The 26,324-nt window shown below is 35.4% G+C and overlaps 1 long non-coding RNA gene across 1 annotated transcript in view; it reads right to left on the minus strand.

Moving 5' to 3' along the window:
* LOC116755751 overlaps window positions 1–22,263 on the minus strand; it is a 55,643-nt gene extending 33,380 nt beyond the window's left edge. Inside the window, exons 1-2 of the long non-coding RNA XR_004350451.1 lie at window positions 22,179–22,263; window positions 17,639–17,753 (exon numbers count right to left, since the gene is read on the minus strand). This is a non-coding gene — a long non-coding RNA (uncharacterized LOC116755751). The remainder of the gene's footprint in view (window positions 1–17,638; window positions 17,754–22,178) is intronic.
* Window positions 22,264–26,324: the final 4,061 nt, after the last annotated feature.

The raw sequence follows: 26,324 nt of genomic DNA on the forward strand, positions 1-26,324 counted from the left end.
AGGATGCCTGAGTTCCTGTCTAGCTCTCACATGCTGATTTTGTGAAGTGTCTTGGTGTGCACAAAATTACAAAATTTCAGACATTGACTCTGGAACTTTAAGGATGGCAGTTAATTCAGAATTCCAGCTTGTGATCATTTCCTTAGCATCCAGTTTTCTATTTGCTTTCGGAGTAACAGACTCCATCTGAACGAGGCCTGCCTCAGTCAACAATATCCAAGGACTATAATTTGTTTTAAAGATTCACTGAATTGTTTCTAATTAATCTCTGTTCCATTTCCCCTCTTCCCATACACAGAAGTGCCTCAAATACTTTACTTTTTTCTCAGATTGGTCCTAAGTTTAAATATGACACGAAGAAAGGTAATTAATTATATATTAAAAAACCTTTAAAAAGCTATTTAGGGAAAAGAAGAAAGCTTCCTTCAGTTTGCAGCTTATCAGTTCTCCTTGTTAAATATTCAGAAGTTCCATTCTGCATGGATAGTACAGAAACCTCCATTTAAAAATACTGAATCCTGGGACCGCTGTTACAGGCCTTCAGGGAAATCCCAAAACCCCCTTCACAGAGAGAAACCACAATCGGTGAATTATTAACTATCAACAAAAGTATTCAATGTGGAAAATAAATAGCACAATGCCTGCTCATCTCTTAAAAATTATATATTTAAAGAAAGAGTATGAAAACAGGCATTGCCAATGTAGCAAATTAACCTTAAAGAAAAACACTAAGGTAGAATAGAAATAATTAGATGGGGAAAGAGGATTAAACATATGCTTTTTTGTGTTTTATGTTGTCAGAAAATGTGCCCTTATTTTTAAAATATACATTTTATTCATTTACTAGGAAAACTGCTATAAAGTGACTATACATAATATATGAAAAGATTTGCTGATTTTCTGAGACAAAATTTGAAAAATTTACTTTTTCTATTTTATTTTGTGATAGCTTTACTTTTTTTAACTTTTTATTTTATGTTGGAGTATAGCCAATTAACAATGTTGTGACAGTTTCAGGTGCACCGCAAAGTGACTCAGCCATACATATACGTGTATCCTTTCTCCCCCAGACTCCCCTCCCATCCAGGCTGCCACATAACATTGAGCAGAGTTCCCTGTGCTATACAGTAGGTCCTTGTTGGTTATCCTTTTTAAATATAGCTGTGGTGTACATGTCAATCCCAAACTCCCTAACTATCCCTTCCCTCCACCCTTTCCCCCTGTAAGATTTACTTTTAAACATAAAGGATTCACTTATAAAATATATAAATATAAAATTTTAGATCGTCACATAAGATGTGATTTTTTAAAAACAAATTTTTAAAGAAAATTACTTTAAAAATCATTATAAACTGTAATCCTAATATATACAGATAATCAGCATTCATATTTTTAAATGTTTCCTTCAGCTCTGTTCCCTCCAGTGTGTGTTCATGTGTGTGTTCACAGTATGTGGTGTGTTTGTTTTAGCTTATTTTACAAAATGGGATAATCTGGTTATGTATTATTTCATCCTGATTTTTCTTACTTGAAGTTATATTTTTACCATTTAACCCTGTCAATGTTTTCAGCAGCATTGTTTTAAATAATAGCATAGTAGTCTATTTCAAAATCTGAGTTTCCAATTTATGCTATTATAAAGAAGAACTCAGTATGGTTCCTTCAAAGGACAATTCATGAAATCAATATAGTATTCCTATGTTTTTCCTTTACAAAATCATTAGTCAGATAGAGTCTGGATTTTAAGGGGGCTCTTGACTCATATTACCATGTTAACATTCACAAAATTTAGACCAATTTAATTTCCAGCCAGCTTTACTGAGAAAAACTCTCACCAAACAATTGCAAACATGGCATTTGATCAGTTACAGAAATATTTGATAATTTCATAGATGACAATATCCTATTTATAAAAAACAGAATAACTGTTAATACACATTTCATTAGTCACTAATAGGTTCTGGGAAGTCCTAAAGATTTTACTCCTAATACGCTTTTATTATTGAGCTGCATATTATTACTTTGACTATTGAGATAAATAAAATCAATTATATTGTGATGTTGCATATCTGAAGTAGCATTAATTGTTCACATTCCAGCAATAACTAATAAACTCTCAAGCCAGGAAGGCAATAATACCTGATTGTATCGTTCAGAAAACATTTGGGTTTTATCAATAGGGACATACTGTATTCAACTTTAGAAAGCTTGGATTTTAGCTTTCAAATTCTGTCTTGGATTTTCAGATGCTGCCACAGAGTTCATTCACAGGGTTAATTTGTTTACCTTTTTAATTTATCTGGGCTTCAAAATTACAATATGAACTTGGCTAGGTCATTTATTTGTTTTGAACTCTGCTTCAACACTTTGACCATGTAGAGAAACTACTAGAATTCTCTCATAAAGTTTCTTTGTAGCAAATTCACAGAATTTTGGAGTACTTTACATCATTAGTGTCCTCCTAATGCTAAATGACTAATATTTCAACTACCACTTTCTCGTCCATAAAATTAATAATATTTCAGGATTCAGTGTTAGAAGGTAACAGAAAATGAACTGGAGTTGAAAGCAGAGTATCTGAATTATATTTCCAATTTTGCCATTTACTTCATGACACCTTAGAAATACAAAACTTCTATAAGGTTACAAGTCTATCCTCAAAGTGAATAAAATAGCCTTCTTAATTCCATTTACAATAGCATCAAAAAGAATAACATACTTAGGAATCAACCAGAGCGGTGAAACGCTTGTAAAATGAAAACTACAAAACAATGCTGAAAGAAATTAAAGACATAAATAAATGGAAAGGCACTCCATGCTTAATCAATATTGTTAAGATGCCAATACTACTCTAGGCACTCTACAGACTCAATGCAATCCCTATTAAAATCCCAAGAATGTTTTTGCAGAAACAGAAAAATCCATTCTAAAATTTATAGGGTATCTCAAGGGACCCCAGGTAGACAAAACAATCTTGAGAAAGAGAACAGTCTTTTCAACAAATGGTGCTGGAGAAAAGTGGATATCCATATGCAAAGGATCAAGTTGGATCCTTACCTAACATCATATACAAAAATGAATTCAAATGGATTGAGAACCTAAACTCAAGAGCTAAAATTATGAAACTCTTAGAAGAAAACATAAGAGGAAAGCTTCACGACATTGGTCTTGACAATGATTTCTTGTATATGACACCAAAAGCATAGGCAGCAAAAGAAGAAACAGACACACTGGACTTCATCGAAATTCAAAACTTTTGTGCAAAGAATACTATCATCAGAGTAAAGAGGCAACCCACAGAATGGAAGGAAATATTTGTAAATTGTATATCAAATATGGACTGGCATCCAAAAATATAGAGAACTCCTAAACCTTAACAATAACAAAATACAGTCCAATTAAAAATAATCAAAGATGAATAAACATTTCTCCAAAGAAGACATAGAGATAGTCAAAAGAACATAAAAAGGTGCTCAACGTCACTAATTATTAGGCAAATGCAAATCCAAACTACAATGAGATACCATGTCATACTCATTAGAATGCTTATTATTTTTTGAAGTAATAATAGCAAGTATTAGTAAGGATGTGGAGAAATTGGAACCCTTGTGCACTGGTAGTGAGAATATTTTAAAATGTTGCAACCATTATGGAAAACAGTAAGTTAGTTCCTCTAAAAACTAAAAGTAGAATTACCATATGATCCAGTAATCTCGTTGCTAGGTATACATCGAAAATAACTAAACCCAGGGACATAAACAGATATCTTTATACCCATGTTTATAGCAACATTATTCACAATTGACAAAAGGTGGAAGCAATCCAGGTGTACATTGACAATTGAATGAATAAACAAAGTATGGTGTACATATAGAATGGAAGATTATTCAACTTTTAAAGGAAATTAATTCTGAGACATGCTACCACATGCATGAACCTTAAAGACATTATACTAAGTTAAATAAGCCAGTCAAAAAGGACAAATGCTGCATGCACATATATGAGGTACTTAAAATAGCCAAATTCATAGAGAAAAAAGGTAGAATGGTGGTTATCAGGGGCTGAGTGGAACAGAGAATGCAGATTTATTGTTTTAAAAAGTGCAAGGTTTCAGTTTTGCAAGATGAAAAAAGTTCTAGAGGTGGATGGTAGTGATAGTTACACACCAATGTGAATGTACTTCATGCCAGTGAACTGTATACTTATAAATGATTAAAATGGTAAATTTTATGTTATGCATAATTTACTGAAATTTAAAAAATTAAAAATCAACAAAAAACAAATGCTGCAAAGAGAAGCATTTTATAGTGGTGCAGACAGAGTTCAAGCTAGGTAATATAGATGGGTCAATGTTTTGAAGCCTCTTAGGTACTTAGGTAATTAAAATAAAATTAAGGAAGAGGTGCATTCCTTTCAAATAGTCTCTCTATTGGCTCTTTAGAAAACCAAGTAAGTGCTAAATGGCTGAGTCATCAGGAGGATTACTCATAGTTACAACTTTGAAGCTTGCCTGAATGTTTTCACTTGAAGTATTCATCTGACAAGGGCCAACAGTGTGAACAATTTTGCTTTCCACTAAAAATCTCATGTCCTTTGCATTTTGAAAATATACCAACAAATTGGAGCAACTCATAGACTAGTAAATGCAGACTGGCATTTTGTTATTTCCTTAGTAAATATAACTAGAGGATTTACCTATAAAAGCAATATAAAAAAATTCATTCTGAAAAAGTAAAAATCACAAAAACTAAATGTGTTAAATAAAACAAAAAAAATTAGAATTCATGTGTTTGGATTTACCCCCCTTAAGGTAATGATATATAAAGGAGGTTATATATAGATTCTTTTTCTTTCCTTCTTAAAGAGTAAATTTTTTACCATCTCACTGCTGTGGAAGCAATTGCTAAGCGGAATAGCCTTGGCACTTTAGGTGCAAGAACTGGAAACATGCTCTAGCTAATAACTAAAGCAGGTAAGGGAATTATTAAAAGAGGTAAGTGACTCAAGTTTTTGAAGAACAAAAGAACGAACTTTGGGGGTCACATATCTAAGAGAAATGCTAAAAATAATGCCAAATTATCCTTGAATTTATTCCTGAAAGCTTGTACCACCTCCTGAGCATTAATTGCCTCAGATAGTACTTCTGCTACTATACCCACTTGCAGTTAGATGTGGCTCCTGCTGCCATGCTTCCTAAGATGGGTTATGATAATTCCCTGCTTGTTCACCTCCGTTGTGATTTAGATCATGGGACGGACATATCTGACTTGTACAACCTTCAGGATATGCTAAGTCTTACAAACATGAAAAGCTGGGAAAGTAAAGAACTAGTATTATCAGCTTTGGTGATGGGAGATGCAGAATTGTCAACACAGAAATGGAGGTCAAATGCTGGGCAGTGGAAGAGAATGATGAATGTTAGCAACAAGGGTGAGTACTGAAAAGAAATTCAGAGAGCCATGTCAAAATTAAGTTTTATTATTAGCTTGTTGTGTGAAACTTGACAAATGACCAAGCCTGCCTTAATGTTTTCCTCAGCTTGACTAAACTTTAGACAGCTCCTTCCTGACCCTAGGTCCCTGAATTCCCTTGTCCTAGAGCATTTACTCTAGAAAACATCATACTGTATTTTCTTTCCCTGCTCCTTTCAGATGTAACATTTCTTCCAGCCTCTCATCAGCTTCACACCTGAGGAATGTTCTCAAGGACCTGGGAACCATCCCATTGAAATCATCAAGAAAGTTAGGGCCTCTTATCTCCTAGTCTCTATGGGAGGGTAGGGGCTTAGCTTCAATAAGTACAAATTTGCAAACAAAGGTGGGCCTAGTCACATAGACCAAACTTCCTCCTAATGTCCATCCTGCAGTACTTTTTCACTATCTGACACTAGCACTTAAAAACACTCTAACCTCTTCTTTCAATGGAGTTGAGTTAAATCCCTCTCCCCTACTGCAATAGTTTTTATCCCTACTTCTATAATCTTAGTCTTCCCTGCCTCTTTAACTCCATCCAGTGCAATGTTTCTTTGACATAAATGATTAAAATATGCATAATTATAAATAGGTAGATAGATACGGATAGATAGATATGATACATGTATACACACACACATACACTACATGGCATACCTGTATACCTGTATACTCTTAAAATGTAATTTTTTTAAGAAGATAAAATCATGACTCATATAGAAATATAAATCAGGTTAAAACATTTGTTTTACTCAATGATATGACAGAACTAGGCAGATATTTTAACTGATTCAAAGGAAAAATAAAAAGAGCCTAAATTAATATGGAATAAAGGAATATTAAGACAAAGGTAATTTTTGGTAGTGGCGAGTCAATTAAATCACTAATAGACAGGACAGAATCTACATATCTCCCAGTTACCTACAACTTACAGAGTTGGAAGTTACACAATAGCTCAAAGTTAATGCATAGAAGTGGAACCTCATAACCTGGGAGGGTAAACTTTAGACAATGAATAGTTTTGTACTGGAAGACAAATTTGTTTTTTCTAAAGTGCACAACAGTGGGTGTGCATGTGTGTGTGTACATATTATGAATGGTATGCTAATAACTTTCTCCTAAGATACTGACAAAGATCAAATGGATAAGAGTAGACATTAGCAGCCAAAGTGCAAGAAATGCACTTATTAATCATCGGTTGAAACCTAACTTGTTTCAACATCATCAGAAGGAAACCTGGCAATATTTCACACATTTTTAAGTCATCTAGCTGTCGACATAGCAAATCTAATTTTGGAAATTTTTCTTACACAAATATAGGCACATGGATGCAAATGTGTGTGTACACACACACATACACACATATAGCATTTACTCTGTTTTTAGAATAGTAAAAGGCTGAAACAACATACATATTCGTCAGTAAGGAGAGGCTTAACAAATTGTGGTAAAGCTACACAAGAAAATATTTTACGAATGATAAGAAGAATGTGACAGATAAGCAATCTATAAAATAATCTTCAAAAATTTAGTCTTAAGTGAGAGAAAGGAGGTTTATATAAGGTAAGTAGCTCTAAGTAAATAAATAAATCTATTATCCCCTCATGCTTACACAGCAAGTTTCTTGTTCTGTTTAGTGCATGTGTCATTTTGCCTTCTAAATGTTTCTTCAGCCTAGCTTTCTCCAAGACGGTGCTCTGATCAACCTCCTGTCAGGGCTGAGCACTTGCTCTTCTTTGCTTCTAGCATACGGATATATATCGCTCAGATTTTGCTGTTGTTACTGTTTTGTGGAATTGAGTAGAATGGTAGAATGGCATATTCCTTTGGGGAAATGAGCTCCAGAGTTGACCCACAAAATAACATAATGTTTTTCTGGTGTGCTTTCTTAGCTGTGCAGTAAAGACCTTCTGAAGAACAGTCTGAAAGGGTATTTCAAACTCCATGAAAAAAAGTACAAAATATTGAAAGAAATGATATTGTCAATAAAGGTCTAGAGAATATGTTGCTTGCTGTGTGTGTGTGTGTGTGTGTGTGTGTGCGCGCGCGTGTGTGTGTGTGTGTGTGTGCTATAGTCCTCAATGCAGTGCTATGATACTCACGGCCAACTTTGACCCAAGAGAATTAATGTAGTGCACTTCTAATTAGAATTTCTTGTATGGGAGAAATGAAACATAATTTCCATCCCTGATACATAGCATTTTAGTATTCTGACCTTTTGGTAAAGGTACGTGCGTGATTAGAAAACATTTGAACACCCTTGCCATTGGAAGACAGGGCTCTAAATGGTAAAAGCAATGAAATGAGCCCCCAATTTAGTACAGCCTCTCCAAAGGTCAAGATGAAGCAGCCCATCTATTTAACTACCCAAATATATGAGGCATTCATTCTAGTACAAGGCAGTTTCATGACAAAGAATATAAAACAAAAGCAATGGCACTATATTAACTGAGTTTATAGCCTGTATTAATAAAATAAAATTCCATATATTTATATATACACTTATGTAATATTCTAGAAACTATAATTCTGAAGGTGTTCTTCTTTGCCAACACAGGATATCAGATTAATTTAAGAAAGCTGCCAATGAATTTAAAAAGTTTCATCAACAAGAAAGGATTTCTAATAGCTTCCTATAAGAAAAACTTCCCTCACTAAACTTTGTTGTTGTTTTCCTTTTCTGTGAGAATTAATGGAATGTTTTCTGCTCTGCTGAATTATTAAGCTTCCTGATATATATTTTCAAGCCACTGTTGAAAGGCCATCTTCAGAATTGTTACTTCACTGCAAATAAGTGAGTTTGAAAAAGAAAATAAAAGTAAAACAAAACAATCGGCTTAACAAAAAGAACTGAGAGAAAATAGAAACAAATAACTTCATCATTAGACTTTCAGTGTTTCATATAGTATGTTCTTAAATCGTATTTTGGATATATCTAGTTACCTGAAGGGAACTTTGTAAAGTGAACTTTGTAAAGTGAACTTTTTTTTTTTTAACATCTTTATTGGAGTATAGTTGCTTTACAATGGTGTGTTAGTTTCTGCTTTATAACAAAGTGAATCAGCTATACATATACACATATCCCCATGTCTCCTCCCTCTTGCATCTCCCTCCCACCCTCCCTATCCCACCCCTCTGGGTGCTCACAAAGCACCAAACTGATCTCCCTGTGCTATGCAGCTGCTTCCCACTAGCTATCTATTTGTAAAGTGAACTTTTTATTCACTTCAATTTATAAAATAGGAAAAGCTGATATAGCTTTTAAAAAGGATTAGGCATTATAATAAAACAGAGAGGAGATGCAAGTTCCTAAAATCCTGGGAATGGCTGTTTGAACTATTTAAATAAGGATTTATTGGGGTTTTTTTTAAAAAAAATTTCCCTATACTAAATTCAGTATAAACAAATAGATTGTTTCAGTTTTTATTCCACATTTTATACTACTGAACAAAAATTCTAGAAAGGCTTTTTCCATTATTCACAAATATTTGTGTATTTGAACACCTATTACATAAACATTCTTTTTCATATCCTGTGTGCTTCTGATGTAGAGCTAAATTTCCTCACTATATAATTGTCTTCTTTTGGCTTTCATGGAATACATTTTCCTGATCTTCTTATTTACACCTTTGAGCTATATATAAGGCAATGGCATTTATGTGAGATGTCCTCTGGTGCTCTGAAACAGGATGATCATTTCACATGAATTCACATTTTCGGTCTCATTACTTGTCATTGATGAGAACTGAGTATCATACTCTACTATAGGAAAGAAATGGGAAAACTTGCAGTAATTTAAATTATAATACCATGAGATATCTTCCGTGAAAATAACATGAACTGTGTACACTTGTGGGACATAAAATTAAAAATCAGCACCAACGGTTATAGACTCTTTAAAGGGTTCAAAACACTGTAACAATATTGACCAGTGAAACCAAGCAAGAGTCTGCTGACGTAAAGTAAGGCTACTGTTCCTATGTTAAAAATGAGAACCCAGAGAAAAAATAAAGAAAGAGAGAAAAGGAATAGATGACTTTCATAGGTCTGAAAAGCAATTTAGTAATCAAAGTGACCATTTTACAATGGCACTAGCGCAAGAGGTCCAAAGCATCATTTTCCCTCAAACTTTCAGACTGCTAGAGTGTAAACATTGTAGCAATAGAAGTTAGCATAAGCTAACATAAAAGGAAATGGAAGGAGGACCTGATATGGTAAGGGTTAGAGGTTGGGAAAGAAGTCAGTGTTGGAAGCAGATGGCCCAGGATTGCTCTCACTCAGAAAAATACTGATTGAGTTTGTAGCTGTCAAAATAGCTGGGGTCGTGTCAGTTTTAAACAGAGGTCTACATACATAAAAAAATCTAACCCATTCCTTGACTCCTTACCCACGTTTCAGCATGTCATTTAGGAATCAAGTTTGCTTTTATAATGAACCTGACCTTACCATAAAACAAGTGAGCAATTAGCAGAGAGAGTTTAGGTATCCTTAGCAAAGAAAGTTGAATTATTAACCACTCCATTGAAGAGAAGATAAAAAGACGGTATTTCTGGCACCATATCAGAACAAGGAAGGGCTGGGGGGTAAATGGATGGGATAGCCAGGTGTGAGGGCAAGATCTCGGACATACAAGTCTGATTAAGCATTCGGTAATTGGAAACGTGGAATGAATAAATGGAATTACAATTTTGATTCTCAGTACAATGGTTGAAGAATGTGTTTAAGTCTCTTGCATATCTCACAGATGAATAAAGGACCAATTATTATTTAGTGATTTTCTTTAATTAAAGCATATATTTAATTAAAATTTATCACTTATCTTTTTAAAGATAAGGTTTTAAGCCAATTCTTCTCTATCCTATTGTGTTTTGCAGGCTGTCCCCAGAGCACAAGAGTTACCTCTATTCCATCCATAATTAATGTGTCCACACGATGACACCACACATACACTAACGGGATATGAAAAGATTTTTTACTTATATATGGAAATTTTTTTGAAGAGAAGAACAGTCATTTAAGCTGGTCAGAAATGGCTTAATGGTCGGGAGGGCTTTGGTTTTCCTTGTGGTTGTGCAGGGGGAGCAGGCTGAAGGGTTTGTGGGCTGCAGTTCCCACGGTTTGAACTTTCTCATCAGTGGTAAGGGAGGGCACAAGCAGGCATTATTTGCTTGTCCACATGTGGGGCAAGAGGGGAAGAGAGAAGAGTGGGGTCTAAAAGTGGTCAGCATTCAAGTGTCAAAAGTGGAGTCAGACTCTCCTCTTTAGAAGGATTAAAAAAATACAATTTTATTTGGAACCAGGAATGTCAGGAATGAAATAAAAAAGTCAAGGCACCTTATACTTTAGTTTTCTGTTTTAGTCATGAGGTCTAATAGAAACTTTCTTCTATAAAATGATGCCCTTCTTATGATCCATTTGAAGTACAGCTGCATATAATCACTGCAAATGACAAATTTTTTTAATCTAAAAAGACCTATCTTGCATCTCCAAATGGAGTTTAATTTCCCCTCTGTGTGTCCTTAGTGACTCATTTATACTTCTACTATTACATTTCCTATTCCATGTAATTATTTGTTACATGTTGTCGAACCATGATTTTCCTATTCTCCAGAATTCTGGATGAAGGCCTAAAGCTTGGAAAACATGTTCACAAGGTTTCTGTGTGAGATGTCTCTCATTTGCTCATCAATAACTGCTCTCCAATTTTCTCCATCTTTCTCCATTCATCTCTCTACATCACATGAAAAACACTGGATTCTTTTGCCCTCTAGCTCCTGTTCGGTTTTAGCCAATGGGGGACACTGGCAGATATGGAAAATATAAGAAAGGAAGGTGTGTGGGTCACTTTGGTACGACTGCAACTTCAAGGGAAGGTCACATCCCTTCTCAAGGCAGCCTCTCATTAACTTTCTTCTCTAATTTCTGATAAGTTCTTCCTCTTCATTTGATAAGGTTGTCAGAGCCTCAGGGTTCTGCACCATCTTTTATGATTTTCTTTACTCTTTCTACACATTTGTCAGTTGTCCTGTTATTAAACTCTTTATGAAAAATATTGAATGTGCCATTTATTTGCTGCTGGGAATCTGATTTACACACATCCTAAGATTACTGAGAAGTGTAATACACATCTATGCCAGAATCACCAAGGGAGAGAACAGATGAAATTGGAAACTTAATCTTTATCACTCCATCAAACTTAAGACCATAAATTCAGAAGGCGATTCACTGATAAATTTTATGAGAGTGTTTTGACTTTTCTCCTCTACTTTCCAAATTATGGGTATATATATATATATATATATATATATATATATATATATAGTTTTCAAGAAGGAAAGCCAGGACTTCAGTCTTGAGTTACAGAATTGCTGGGCTGCAGAAACTAGAGAACCATCTTCATATAGCTTCTTGAATAGTTTAGTGTATTTGTTTTCGATTGTTGCTGCAACAAATTAAAAACTAGTGGTTTAAAGCTACACAAATTTACTATTGTTTTGTTCTGGAAGTCAGAAATTTAAATTGGGTCTTATAGGGTTAAAATCAAGGTATCTCTAGAGCTTCATTCCTTCTGCAGGCTATAGGGGGAAATATCTTTGCCTTTTTTTATTTTTACAGGCTGCTGGCATTCCTTGTCCACAACACTCCAACCACTGCTTCCTGCGTCTCATTTCCTTCTCTACCCTTTTGCTTCCCTGTTACACGGACCTTGGAGATTATACTGGGCCTACCTGGAAAATCCAGGATAATCTAAACATTTCAAGATACTTAATATAATCACATATGCAAAGTCCTTTCTGCCACATAATTTAACACATTTCCAAGGTCTGAGAATTAGGGCATATATATCTTTCGGGGGGGGGGGGTCATTATTCGGCCCACCACATAGAGTGAGAGACTTTTGAGGACAGAGGGATATTTGTACCCTGGAAGCTGGGAATTGTGTGAGCACAGCTGCTGGTTCTGCTTATCAAGTGAAAAATATAAAGACTAAATGCAAGCTGCAACAGTTTGCAAACATGGGATAAAGAGACTGATTGTCACTTGGAAAATTGTACTTTCACCATTTAGCGGAACTAGGATGTGTAGCATTCTATGGACTAAGTGAAGTCCACGGAAATGGAAGGCTTGAGTCATTATGAAGGGACCCAACCTAGGAGGGGTTACCAGGGTGGAGGAACTTCAGAAGTAAGAAATTCTGTGTGGCAGACCACAGAACATACAGTGAGAGGGAGGGTGCTGTCACAGATCACAATGGGGGAGGTCATGTCCCAAGTCAGAGAATTGGGCAGTATGTCACTGTAGAGGGTTGAAAAGTAAACATAAATGCAGTGAAGCAACCACAGGAGTGTCTGCAACAACAGCAGGCACAGGGCCAGAAAATATCATCCAAAGAGATAATTAATACAGCAACAGGCAAATAAAATAACCTTAGCAACTTTCTTTCTGTCCTCTCACAGCCAAGACCCTAGAATAATAAGAAGGGAAAAGGGGGTGGAAAGGGAATATTGCAGAGTGGACCACTCTTCCTTTGCCACTGATGATTCCTGAACCAAAGGAAAGAACTGAGTTGTGGAAAGGCAAATTATTGGCCTGGTATTCGAGACTGGGTTTTTAGAAAATATCTATTAGACTCTACTGGATGTTTTAATAAGTAAACCCAATTTTTTTCTAATTACAGAAATACCTTCTGATATATGTTTACGACTAGGGACAGTAAAATCAGAGAGAACACATTTGAAAATAATGAAATATTGCCATACTTTATTTTTAGCCTATCAAGTGCAGCCCATTCCAGAAAAAAAAATTAAAAAGCTACACAGAAGAGCACTGTTAATGTTAAGCTCTTTTTCTTTACCTTTAGATTCTGAGTACAAAGAGAAGGTCTCCTTCTAATCATTTGAGTGTGATAGGGCTGTGTTTCTATATTCCTCTTTCTGTTTATTTCATTCTACTCCTGAGGAAAAGGGAGTCTTTTTATATTGTTTTGTTTAATTTGGCTGCACAGTGTGGCATGTGGGATCTTAGTTCCCCCACCAGAGATTGAACCCACGTCCCCTGCGTTGGAAGCATGGAGTCTTAACCACTGCACTTCCAGGGAAGTCCAGGAAGTCTTTAAAATTAGAAATGCATCACAGACATAGAAAACAAACTTATGGTTATCAAAGGAGAAAGGGGGTAGGGTAAATTAGGAGTTTGGGATTAGCAGATACAATTCCTATATATAAAATAAATAAACAACAAGGACCCACTATATAGCACAGGGGACTGCATTCAGACTGTAAAAAAAAAAACCATAATGGAAAAGAATATATGTATACGTGTATAACTGAATCAGAAATGTAACTGAATTAGAAATGTATGCTCTGATACATGGTATATATTACATAGAAAAAGGTATTTGTAAATTATTTTTTTAATTGTTATTGAAATATAGTTGATTTACAATGTGTTAGTTTCAGATATAAAGCAAAGTGATTCAATTATACATATATATGTATATTCTTTTCTTTACATTATCTTCCATTTATAGGTTACAAGATATTGAGTACAGTTTCCCGTGCTATCCAATAGGTCCTTGTTAGTTATCTATTTTAAATATAATAGGGTGTATATGTAAATGCTCTTTTCTGATGAATGTGAAAAACCTAAAATACCCACAAAGGACTAAGAGGATGTTGTCAGCTTTCTAGGATGGAATCTAGAAAATTAGTTTTGACTTTGTAGCACACTTAGGTGGAATAAAGTTAATGAGAGGAATGATAAAAACAATAACACAAACACATAGAGCAACAAACCCAACAAGTAAACAAGCAAATGAAAAAACACCTTTGGAGTTGGTAAGAAGGTAAAGGAATAAAACTATAAGAAAGAAGGAAAATTATAGGAATGCCCTCTATATAATGAAAAAGGAAGAGTACCTTTTATGTCATTTTCTAGAAATCGTAGGTGTTCATCATCATCAAATATGATACAATAGGTAGTGAACAGAAGCTTTCAGAAAACAAAAGTTTCCATCATACAAATTATATTTCATAGATTTATTCCTTAGTCTTGCATTCTATGATTATCCATAGAATTTTCTAAAAACTGATAGGTTTGCCAGTATGTTAACCTTGAAAAAATTTTGAAAACAACATTTAGTTTTAACTAAAGCAAGGTATAAAATCATCATGTCAGAATTTCAAGAGGAGTGAAAGAATAAAATAGTTTTCTTAATCTGTGTAAATATTGTTTATAAATATATCATTACAGAATAATTTAAATCAATTACATTTAATTGGAATAATATTTTTTTGACTTTGTTCACAATTTCTCAAGGAAGCCTACCTCTTCCATATACAATCGTCTGTCTACACATCAAACTAATAATAGGATGTTGACATTTATCCCTAATCAATAGTCACAGTTTCTCCACACTTATTCTCAGAAAACCAAAAGAAAAAAAAAATGAAAAAGAAATAGAGCAGTTAAATAGCATACAACTATCATTATGCCTGCTTCCTGGTTTTCATGACATTGGAATGATGAATTTTTTATGGAAAACCTGCCTATCATAGACCACAAACTCAGTGATAGAGTTATCCTACACAGCCCAGGAAGAGCTCTCCAGACATTAGTTTAGATTTTTTTGAAATTAATTGTAGCAAATGAATTGCTTGAAGTATAGAAAATCTCTATTTTCATACTTTACTATAAATGTAGAAATTATAGAAAATGAAATGTGCAATCTATATATAAGGATCAATTCAGAAATCTAGTCCACTATTAGTCTTTTTTTTCCCATGAATTATAGCTGATTTACAATGTTGTATTAGTTTCTGGTGTATAGCAAAGTGATTCAGTTATACACGTATACATATATTCTTTTCCATTATGGTTTTTTTTTTTACAGTCTGAATGCAGTCCCCTGTGCTATATAGTGGGTCCTTGTTGTTTATTTATTTTATATATAGGAATTGTATCTGCTAATCCCAAACTCCTAATTTACCCTACCCCCTTTCTCCTTTGATAACCATAAGTTTGTTTTCTATGTCTGTGAGTCTATTTCTGTTTTGTAATTAAGTATGTCTGTGTCATATATTAGATTCCACATATAAGTGATATCATATGGTATTTGTCTTTCTCTGTCTGACTTACTTCACTTAGTGTTATAATCTCTAGGTCTATCAATGTTGCTGCAAATGGCATTATTTCATTCTTTTTTATGGCTGAGTAGTATTCCATTGTGTATATATACCACATGTTCTTTTTCTTTTCTTTTCTTTTTTATGGCTATACACATTACCTACTTTTAAGTTTAATCTGCATTATTAGCATTTTCTCTATCCCTTTTTTAAGTCTAGAAACAATTGATAAAACAATATATCAATCCTGATTTGTAGCGTTTGCTGATTTCTATGGTGTAGTACTACCATCGTGACTGAGTTCAAGCTTCCAATATGAACTCCCTGAATACAGAGTTGGGAAGAAGTGTTCTACTTCCCACTATTTTGTAGTATTTTGACTACACAGACACGATAGATGTAAATAAACTGATGAGCATAACCTATAGTAAAATGCAGTAAAATACAGAGATAATGAATTTTGAGTATTTATTACCATTGTTTTTTTTAACATTTTTATTGGAGTATAATTGCTTTACAATGGTGTGTTAATTTCTGCTTTATAACAAAGTGAATCAGTTATACATATACATATGTTCCCATATCTCTTCCCTCTTGTGTCTCCCTCCCTCCCACCCCTCTAGGTGGTCTCAAAGCACTGAGCTGATCTCCCTGTGCTATGCGGCTTCTTCCCACTAGCTATTTTATGTTTGGTAGTGTATATATGTCCATGCCACTCTCTCACTTTGTCACAGCTTACCCTTCCCCCTCCCCATATCCTCAAGCCCATTCTCTAGAAGGTCTGTGTCTTTATTCCCGTCTTACCCCTAGGTTCTTCACGACCTTTTTTTTTTTTTCCTTAGATTCTATATATATGTGTTAGCATACGGTATTTGTTTTTCTCTTTCTGACTTACTTCACTCTGTATGACAGACTCTATGTCCAACCACCTCACTACAATGACATGATACTATACATAGAGAATCCTAAAGATGCTACCAGAAAACTACTAGAGCTAATCAATGAATTTGGTAAAGTAGCAGGATACAGAAATCTCTGGCATTCCTATACACTATTGATGAAAACTCTGAAAGTGAAATCAAAAAAACACTCCCATTTACCACTGCAACAAAAAGAATAAAATATCTAGGAATAAACCTAACCTAAGGAGACAAAAGACCTGTATGCAGAAAATTATAAGACACTGATGAAAGAAATTACAGATGATACAAATAGATGCAGAGATATACCATGTTCTTGGATTGGAAGAATCAACATTGTGAAAATGACTCTACTACCCAAAGCAATCTACAGATTCAATGCGATCCCTATCAAACTACCACTGGCATTTTTCACAGAGCTAGAACAAAAAAATTCTCAATTTGTATGGAACCACATCTTCTTTGTCCATTCATCTGTCAATGGACATCTAGGTTGCTTCCATGTCTTGGCTACTGTAAATAGTGCTGCTATGAACACTGCGGTGCATGTATCTTTTTGAATTACAGTTTTCTCTGGATATATGCCCAGGAGTGTGGGATGGGCTTTAGAGAAGTTCCTGGCAATTAGGTCTTCATTAAATTGTGACCATTATTGTATTGTAATTGTTGGTTTGATTTGGAAAATTGACAAAATGCCTGAAACCTCTTACAAGAACAAGGCCAAGAGCACTTGTAGTGATAAGATCACTTTTTTTGTTTTTTGGGGAATTAGTGGTCACGTTCAGTCTGGACTTTAATCTCTGTGAGGATCCACAGATGGATTAATATTTGAATATGGAAGACATTTTTCTTTACACCCATTTGACACGTCCATAAATCATGTTCTCCTTTCCTCCAAAAACACCAGTATAATTTTATAGATTTAAAATTAAGGTTTCTATCCCACAGAAACTTCTTTGGGATATCCTAAGGATATTTTAAAAAATCGAAACCCCATCTGTAATCTTAAGTATCAATGGTGAAATAAAGCAGGAGATAAACATTACTTACTTGAAGTGATCAGCTTTAGAGATAAATTACCTAATTTGATAAGCCATTTACTTCTGTAGAAGAGATAACTTACCTTGTAAAGGGCCTTGCTCTAGTTCCAAAGGGAAGAACACTTTATTCTTCTGTCTGTAACATGATGCTCACATCCGACAAGAATTAAGAGAAATGGCACCACTTAGCCTCTTGAACTGCAGCAACCACAAGAGAGCAAAGAATTGGAGAAAGAAATGTTAAATGATTGAGTGCAAATGAAGCATTGTATGAAGCAATTCAGATAAAGTATTTTAAGTCCAGAAATAATGTCTTCGGGGAAGAGTACTTCGACTACTAATTATATAACTTATAACTTACAATGCCAATGACCCTGGCTTTTGAGATTTTGTGAACAATTTTAATTTAGAAGTATACTGTTGGCAAACCACACAGTTTTCAGCAAGTCAATTAGAAACAAGCAGGAAGTTACCCTAATAGAATCACAGATTAGAGTGTCTTTCCCCAGTACTTTTGACTTAAGTAACATCTATTACAGGCTAAGCAAGAGATATCATTGTTTAAATTTTTCTCAGCCCTTTTTTTTAAACTCCAGAGAACTAATTCTGCCCAAGATTTCTCAGAACATGTGTTTGTGATTCCCTTACATGACTCCTGGGTCACTAGGAAACTGTTAACATTTAGTGAACTTTATGCAATTATCTCTGTCCTTTGGGTGTTCAAACACATTTTCTTTATCCTTACTCTGTGTATGGGAAAAGAAAATTTATAGTAGAAATGTAGTCTTGCAATCTTCATTAAAGTCTCCCAGGGCACTTCACAATCATTAAAAGTTATAATTAGCACTGAATAACATTCAACTCCTAAAAGGATCATTTTGTAAACTAATAATTTTTTTTTAACATCTGTATTTTAAAACTTGAAAACAGTTTAAGTGCTCCCAACTTCAACCGATAATGACTTCCTAAGTATAGAGGAAAGAACCCAAAGTGTTTTTAAATGCTCTGAGACATATTTCCTGATCCCCTCTAGATTCTGTTCATTGAAAACAGTCAATTATTTATGTAGTTTAAGAAGGGTTTCTTTATTTAAAAGAAAAAAAAAAAGGCTTCAAGCAAAGAGATAAGTAAACTATAGGAGTAGGTTGGCTAAGGAGACTACGATGAGTTATGAATTTTACTCTAGGTCTTAAGTATGCAACTAGTTAAAATTAGGCCTTTATATTGATATCTTCTGTTACATTTTTAGGAGTTTAGCTTTATATGGTAGATATTGTTGGGTGGGAACTCAAGCTATGTATACAATCATTTCTTCCCAGCCATCATCCAGCTGGGGTTATATCCATGACACAATTCTAGTCAATATCATTGTCAAGAGCTCTGAAAGATCTGATAGTTTACACTATTTGCAAACTAACAAATGAGCCTGTCACAGTTTATTGGATGCTGGTAGAAGACACAAATCTTCTGGATCAAAGAAAAAGGACAATTATTTTTCACAAAATAGCAGTAGCCAGAGTATCATTTTCTTGTACTGATTCTTTACCAATGCAAGGCTGTAAAACTTAACCAATAACAAAAGGGAAAGCCCTATTAAAATTATGACTGCTCATCACATACATAGGTAGCAAAAAGAGAGAGAAGTAAAGGTGCCTGTGTCTCTGTCATCTGTCCCTTAGGATAGCACTGAAACAAAAGGAAACAGATGACATGACTATACAGCATGAGTGTTGGGAACCCCTTTTGCAGAGGAGCTGATGTCATGCTGTAGCTAAGCAGTCTCAGAGTCTGCAGCAGTACCCTAAGGAGGCAATGCAGACAGCCTCATAGCTCATCAGAAACTGGAAGACTAAGAACAAATATCTCATGACAGTATCCCAGGGGAAATGGGAAGCAAGTAGAAAATGGCCTTTTAACAGCTCTTCCCAAACATCATGATCTCATTAACCAGGAGGATCACAGGGCATTCTGCAAAGACTTAGTCAGGTTGAAGTCAAGTCTTGCCTATGTGGTCTACACAGAAATGTGCAAGGTTGCTAGGGTGCCAGGGTAGAGTCATTCTCACAGATTCCACAAGCCTCAGCTCCTACAGGCAATAGAGTAATAGTCAAGAGAACCCAGAACACACAGTGGGTTGCATTACAGAAGAGGCACTCTGAGCCTAGGAAACCTCAACCTTTTATAAAAGCTGCAATCAAATATGACTGTCCTTTATCCCAGAAGTAGATATATTGATATAGTAGATATAGTATATTATATTGCTCTTATTGGATAACACACAAACGTGCCCTCTGCTCTTCTGGGAGATTCTACTTCCCAAAGCTATTTCCTCCATAAATACCTTTGAACGATTTTATGTAACAAAACACTGTTGGTGCCTTTGCAAACATGCAAAATCATAAGAGACTCATGGAAAACTGTCTCCAAATATTCATGTATTAACAAGTAGCAGGTGAGAGTGGCCAAGAGGGTGGAGTAAGAAGACCCTGAGTTCACCTCCTCCCATGGACACACCAAAATCACAGCTATTTACAGAGAAAATATTGATGAGAAAGACCAGAGGACTAGAAAAAACCTGCATCTAAATATATAAAGAAGGAACCATAATGAAGCAGGTAGGTGGGGCAGAGATGCAATAGAGTCAAGTCTCACATACCTGGGTGGGCAACCTGCAAAACAGGAAGATAATTAAAATTGCAGAAGTTCTCTCCAAGGCACGAGGAGCAAGAGGCCCACATCGGGCTCCCCAGCCCAGGGGTCCTGTACCAGGAAGACAATCCCCCCAGAACATGTGGCTATGAAGGCTAGCAGGGATTATTTTGGGGAGATACAGAAGGCCATGGGGGAAAGAAACTCTACTCTTAAAGGACACATACAAAATCTCATATGCTCCAGGACCAAGGACAGAAGTAATGATTTGAAAGGAGCCTGGGTCAGACCCACGTGCTGATTCTGGGGAGACACCCAGAGAGGCGAGAGGCAACTAGAGCTCACCCTGGAGACACAGACGTTGGTGGCAGCCATTTTTTGGAGCTTGTTCTCCTAAGAGGATACTATTGCTGGCAAACACCATTTTGGAATTCTCCCACTAGCTTAGTAGTGCTGGAATGCAGCCCTACCCACCAACCTGTCAGAACCATTACTGGGATAGCTCAGACCAAGCAACTAGTGGATGGGGAAACAGTCCCACCCATCAGCAGGCCAGTTGTCTTAAGACTGCCTGAGCCCACAGTGGCCACAAGAACTAGCCCCATCCATCACAGGGCCTAGGACATCAGCCAGAGACCACAGGACTTGGCTACACCCACCACTGGGCCAGCACGAGTGACAGGACCCAGTTTTATCACCAGTGGACAGGTACCAGCCCCAGGATCACCTGATTCACAGCCCCATCCACCAGTGGTAGACACCATTTCCAAGACCACCACAGCACTGCAGCCTGCCATGTTAGCACCCAGTCCACCTACCTGAAGGCCAGGACTAGCCCAGGGACCCCCCTGAGCTCTGGCCCTACCCATCAGTAGGCCAACACCAGCCCAGGAATCCCCCCCAGGCCCCAACTCCACCCACCAGGAAGCCAACACCAGCTTCAAGACACCTTGGATCCCTCAGTCAGCTGCCCCAGGATCCAGCCACACTCAACAGTGACCAACACCAGATTTGAGCCCCACAGGCTGCATAGACAGCCATTTCAGGAACTGGTGTCACACACCAGCAGGCTGACACTAGATCCAGGAAACCCAGTCTTGCAACTATCCATCCCAGGACTCAGCTCTGCCCACCAGTGGACCAGCAATAGACCTGTGACCCTCGGGACTCTGCAGTGAGTTACCTCATGAATTGGCCTTGTGTACCAGCAGCCACAGCACAAGGCAGGACTTGGCAACCAAACAAACTGGGGGCTTGCCACACATACCAGACCACCCACAGTATTCCGACTCCCACAAGAGAAGGACCCATGCAGCCCACAGAGGGTGCACGGCTAGAGCACATAGCTCTGGTGACAAAAGAGGAGTTCACTGCTTGGATGCACATGATATCTTCTACAAAAAGCCACTTCTTCAAGATCAGGAATCACAAACAAACCTCCAAATACATAGAAATAAAAACAGCAAATCAGGCAAAATGAAGTGACAGAGGAATATGTTCCAAATGGAGAAGCAAGATAAAACCCCAGAAAAAGAACTAAAATAAGAGAAGATAAACTATCTACCTAATAAGATTTCAAGGTAATGATTATAAAGATACTTAAAGAACCTAGGAGAAGATTAAATGAACAGAATGAGAAGTTACATGTTTTTAACAAAGAATTTGAAGATATAAAAAAGAACCAAAGTGAAATGAAGAATACAATAACTGAAAGAAAAAATACTCTAGAAGGAATCAACATCAGATTAGATGATATAGAGGAACAGATCAGCAATCTGGGAGACAAGGTAGTGGAAATCCCTGACACTAAACAGAAAGAAAAAATAAAAATAAAAAGAAATAAGGACAGTTTAAGAGACCTCTGGGACAACATTAAGCTATTAATATTTACATTATAGGGGTCCCAGAAGGCAAAGAAGAGAAAAAGGAGCAGAGAACATATTTGAAGACATAATAAATGAAAACTTCTTTTACCTGGGAAAGGAAACAGATATCCAGGTCCCAGAATTATAGAGTGTACCAAACATGATCAATGCTGAGAGGACCACACCAAGATACACTGTAAATGAATGACAAAAAAATAAGATAAACTACTAAAAGCAGCAATGGAAAAGCAACAAGTTATGTACAAGGGAATTCCAATAAGGTTATCTACTGACTTTCAGCAGAAACTCTGCAGGCCAGAAGGCAGTGGTAGAATATATTTAAAGTGATGAAAAGGAAAACCCTACAACTAAGAACATGCTACAGAGCATTGGTTTTCATTCAGATTTGATTGAGAGATCAAAAGTTTTACAGACAAGCAAAAGCTAAAGAGTTTAACACCAGGAAATAAGCTTTACAAGAAATGTTAAAGGGACTTCTCTGATCAAAGAAAGGCCACAACTAGAAAAATAAAAATTATGAAAGAAAAAAGCTCATTGTTAAAGGCAAATATACAGCAAAAGTAGTAAATCAAGCATGTAAAGAGTTAGCAGGGAGGTTAAAAGAAAAATGTAGTAAAGTCATCTATATCTGCAATAAGTAGTTAAGGTATACACAAAACAAAAAGCTGTAAAATAGGATGTCAAAAACAGTAAACAGGGGAGGGGAGTAGATTCAGAGTTGTTACAATGCATTTCAACTTAAGACATGAGCCAATTAAAATAATCACACACACATACACACACACAAACACACACACACACTGCTCTATATAAATTTGCATGGTAACCACAAACGAAAAATCCATATTAGATACACACATACAAAAGAGAAAGGAATCCAAACAAAATACTAAAGATAATTATCAAATCACAAGGGAAGAAGAAGAAAGGAATAAAAAAGAACTACATAAACAATCCAAAAGCAATTAACAGAATGGCAATAAGTATATACCTAGCATTAATTGCTTTAAAAGTAAATTGACTAAATGCTCCAATCAAAAGACACAGAGTGGCTGAATGGATACAAAAACAAGACCCATGTATATGCTGACTACAATAGACTCACTTCAGATCTAAAGACACACAGAGACTGAAAGTGAGGGAATGGTAAAAGGTATTCCATGCAAATGGAAATGAAAGGAAAGTAGGGGTAGCAATACTTATATCAAACATAATAGACTTCAAAACAAAGACTGTAACTGGAGACAAAGAAGGACATTATGTGATGATCAAGGGATCAATCCAAGAAGAAGATATAACAATTGTAAACATAATGCACCCAACATAGGAGCACCTAAGTACATAAAACAAATATTAATAGACATAAAGTGAGAAATTGACAATAACACAATAATAGGGAACTTTAACATCCCACATACATCAATGGACAGATCAGTAATAAAACACTGACCTCAGATGACACATTAGATCAACTGGACTTAATAGATGTAAATAGAACATTCAACCAAAAGCAGCAGAATACACATTCTCTAGGATATCTCACATGCTAGGCCACGGAACAATTCTCAGTAAATATAAGGAAACTGAAATTATATCAAGCATCTTTTGCAACCACAATATTATGAGACTAGAAATCAACTACAAGAAAAAAAAGCAAAAAAAACACAAACATGTAGAGGCTAAACAATATACTACTAAACAAAAAATAAATCACTGAAGAAACCAAAGAAGAAATAAAAAATACATGGAGACAAATGAAAACAAAGACACCAATTCAAAAATCTGTGGGATGCAGCAAAAGCAGTTTTAAGATGGAAGCTTATAGTGATACAAGCTTATCTCAAATAAACAACCAGGCCTTACACCTGGGAACTAGTTCAAGTTCCAGTTCAAAACCTGGAACTAGTTTTCTAGTTCAAGGGAACTAGGAAAAGAACAACTAATACCTAAATTTAGTAGAAAAAAAGAAATTATAAAGATCAGGGCAGAAATAAATAAAATAGAGACTAAAGGAACAATAGAAAAGATCAATGAAAGTGAGAGCTGATTCTTTGAAAAGATAAACAGAATTGATAAATCTTTACCCAGAAAAAAAGAGAGATTGTCCAAATCAATAAATTCAGAAATGAAAAAGGAGAAGTTACAATCACCACCACAGAAACATGAAGGATCTTAAGAGATTACTATGAACAATTATACTCCAATAAAATGGACAACCTAGAAGAAATGGACAAATTTCTAGAAATGTAAAATCTCCCAAGGCTGAACTAGGAAAAAACAGAAAATATGACCAGATCAACTACCAATAATGAAATTTCATCAGTAATTTAAAAATATCCCAACAAACAAAAGTTCAGGACCAGATGGCTTTAGAAGTGAATTCTTCCAAACATTTAGAGACGAGTGAACACCTCTCTTTCTCAAACTAATCCCCAAAATTGCACAGCACGGAATTCTTCTGAACTTACTCTGCAAGACCAGCATGATTCTGATACAAAAATCATGCAAAAATATTACAAAAAAGAAAATTACTCATAAACATAGATGTAAAAATCCTCAACAAACCATTATCAAATGAAATTCAACAATACCTTAAAAGGATCATATGCCATGATCAAGTGGGATTTCTCCCAGGTATGCAAGGATGGTTAAACATATGCAAATTTATAAATTCTATATACCACATTAACAACTGAGGGATAAAAATCATCTCAATAGATTCAGAAAAATCTTTCAGCAAAATTTAACATCTATTCATGATAAAAACTCTCAAAAAAGTGGTTATAGGGGAAATACACCTTAAGAAAATAAAGGCCATATACGGCAACTCCACAGATAAAAATCTCAGCCATTGGTGAAAAGATGAATTATTTCCTCTAAGATAAGGAACATGACAAGGATGATCCCTCTCACCACTTTTCTTCAACATGGTATTGGAAGTCCTAGCCACAGCAATCGGAAGAAAATGAAAAAAAAGAAATCCAAATTAGAAAGAAAACTGTCACTGCTTGTAGTTGACATAATACTAAACATAGAAAATTCTAAAGATGCAACCAGAAAACTACTAGAGCTCATCACTGAATCTGGTAAAGTTGCAGAATACAAAATTAATATACAGAAATCTGTTGTATTTCTAAAAACTAACAACTGCCAGAAAGAAAAATTAAGAAAACGATTCTATTTACAATCTCATCTAAAAGAGTAAAGTACCCAGGAATAAATCTAACTAAGGATATAAAATACCTGTACTAAGAAAACTATAAGACAGGATGAAAGACGGTGAAGATGACACAAATAGATGGAAACTTTACCGTGTTCATGTATTAGAAGAATTTGTATTGTTCAAATGACCGTACAACCCAAAGCAATCTACAGATTCAATGCAATTCCTATCAAAATACCAATGGTATTTTTTACAGAAATAGAACAAATAATTTTAAAATATGGAAACACAAAAAACCCAATAGCCAAAACCATCTTGAGAAAGAAGAACAAAGTTGTTATCTCACTTTGTGATTTCAAACTACACTACAAAGCTACAGTAAACAAAACAGTATAGTACTGGAACAAAAACAGACACATAGATCAATGGAACCAAACAGCCCAGTAATAAACTCACACTCATATAGGCAATTAATCTATGATGAAGGAACCAAAATATACAGTGAGGCTAAGATAACCTCTTCAATAAATGGTGTTGGGAAAACTGGACAGCTCCATGTAAAAGAATCAAACTAGACTACTCTCTCACACCATGCATGAAAATAAATTCAAAGTACATTAAAGACTTAAATATAAGATCTGAAACCATAAAACTTCTAGAAGAAAACTTAGGCAGTAAGTTATTTGACGGGTCTTAGTAATATTTTTTTGGATATATCTTCTCAGGCAAAGGAAACAAAAGCAAAAATAAACAAATGGGACCATATCAAACTAAAAAGATTGTTTGCACACTGAAGGAAATCATCAACAAAATAAAAATGCCACCTACTGAATGAAATAATATATTTGTAAATGATATATCTCATAAGGGGTTCAAATGCAAAATGTACAAAGAACTTACACAACGCAACATAAATAAAACAATCTGACTAAAAATGGGCAGAGTATGTGAGTAGACATTTTTCCAGAGAAGACATACAGATCGCCAACAAACATATGAAAAGATGCTCAACATTGTTAATCATCAGAAAAATGCAAATTAAAACTACAATGAGATACCACCTCACATCTG

The sequence above is a fragment of the Phocoena sinus genome, chromosome 6 (assembly GCF_008692025.1).
Source record: "Phocoena sinus isolate mPhoSin1 chromosome 6, mPhoSin1.pri, whole genome shotgun sequence".
NCBI lineage: Eukaryota > Metazoa > Chordata > Mammalia > Artiodactyla > Phocoenidae > Phocoena > Phocoena sinus.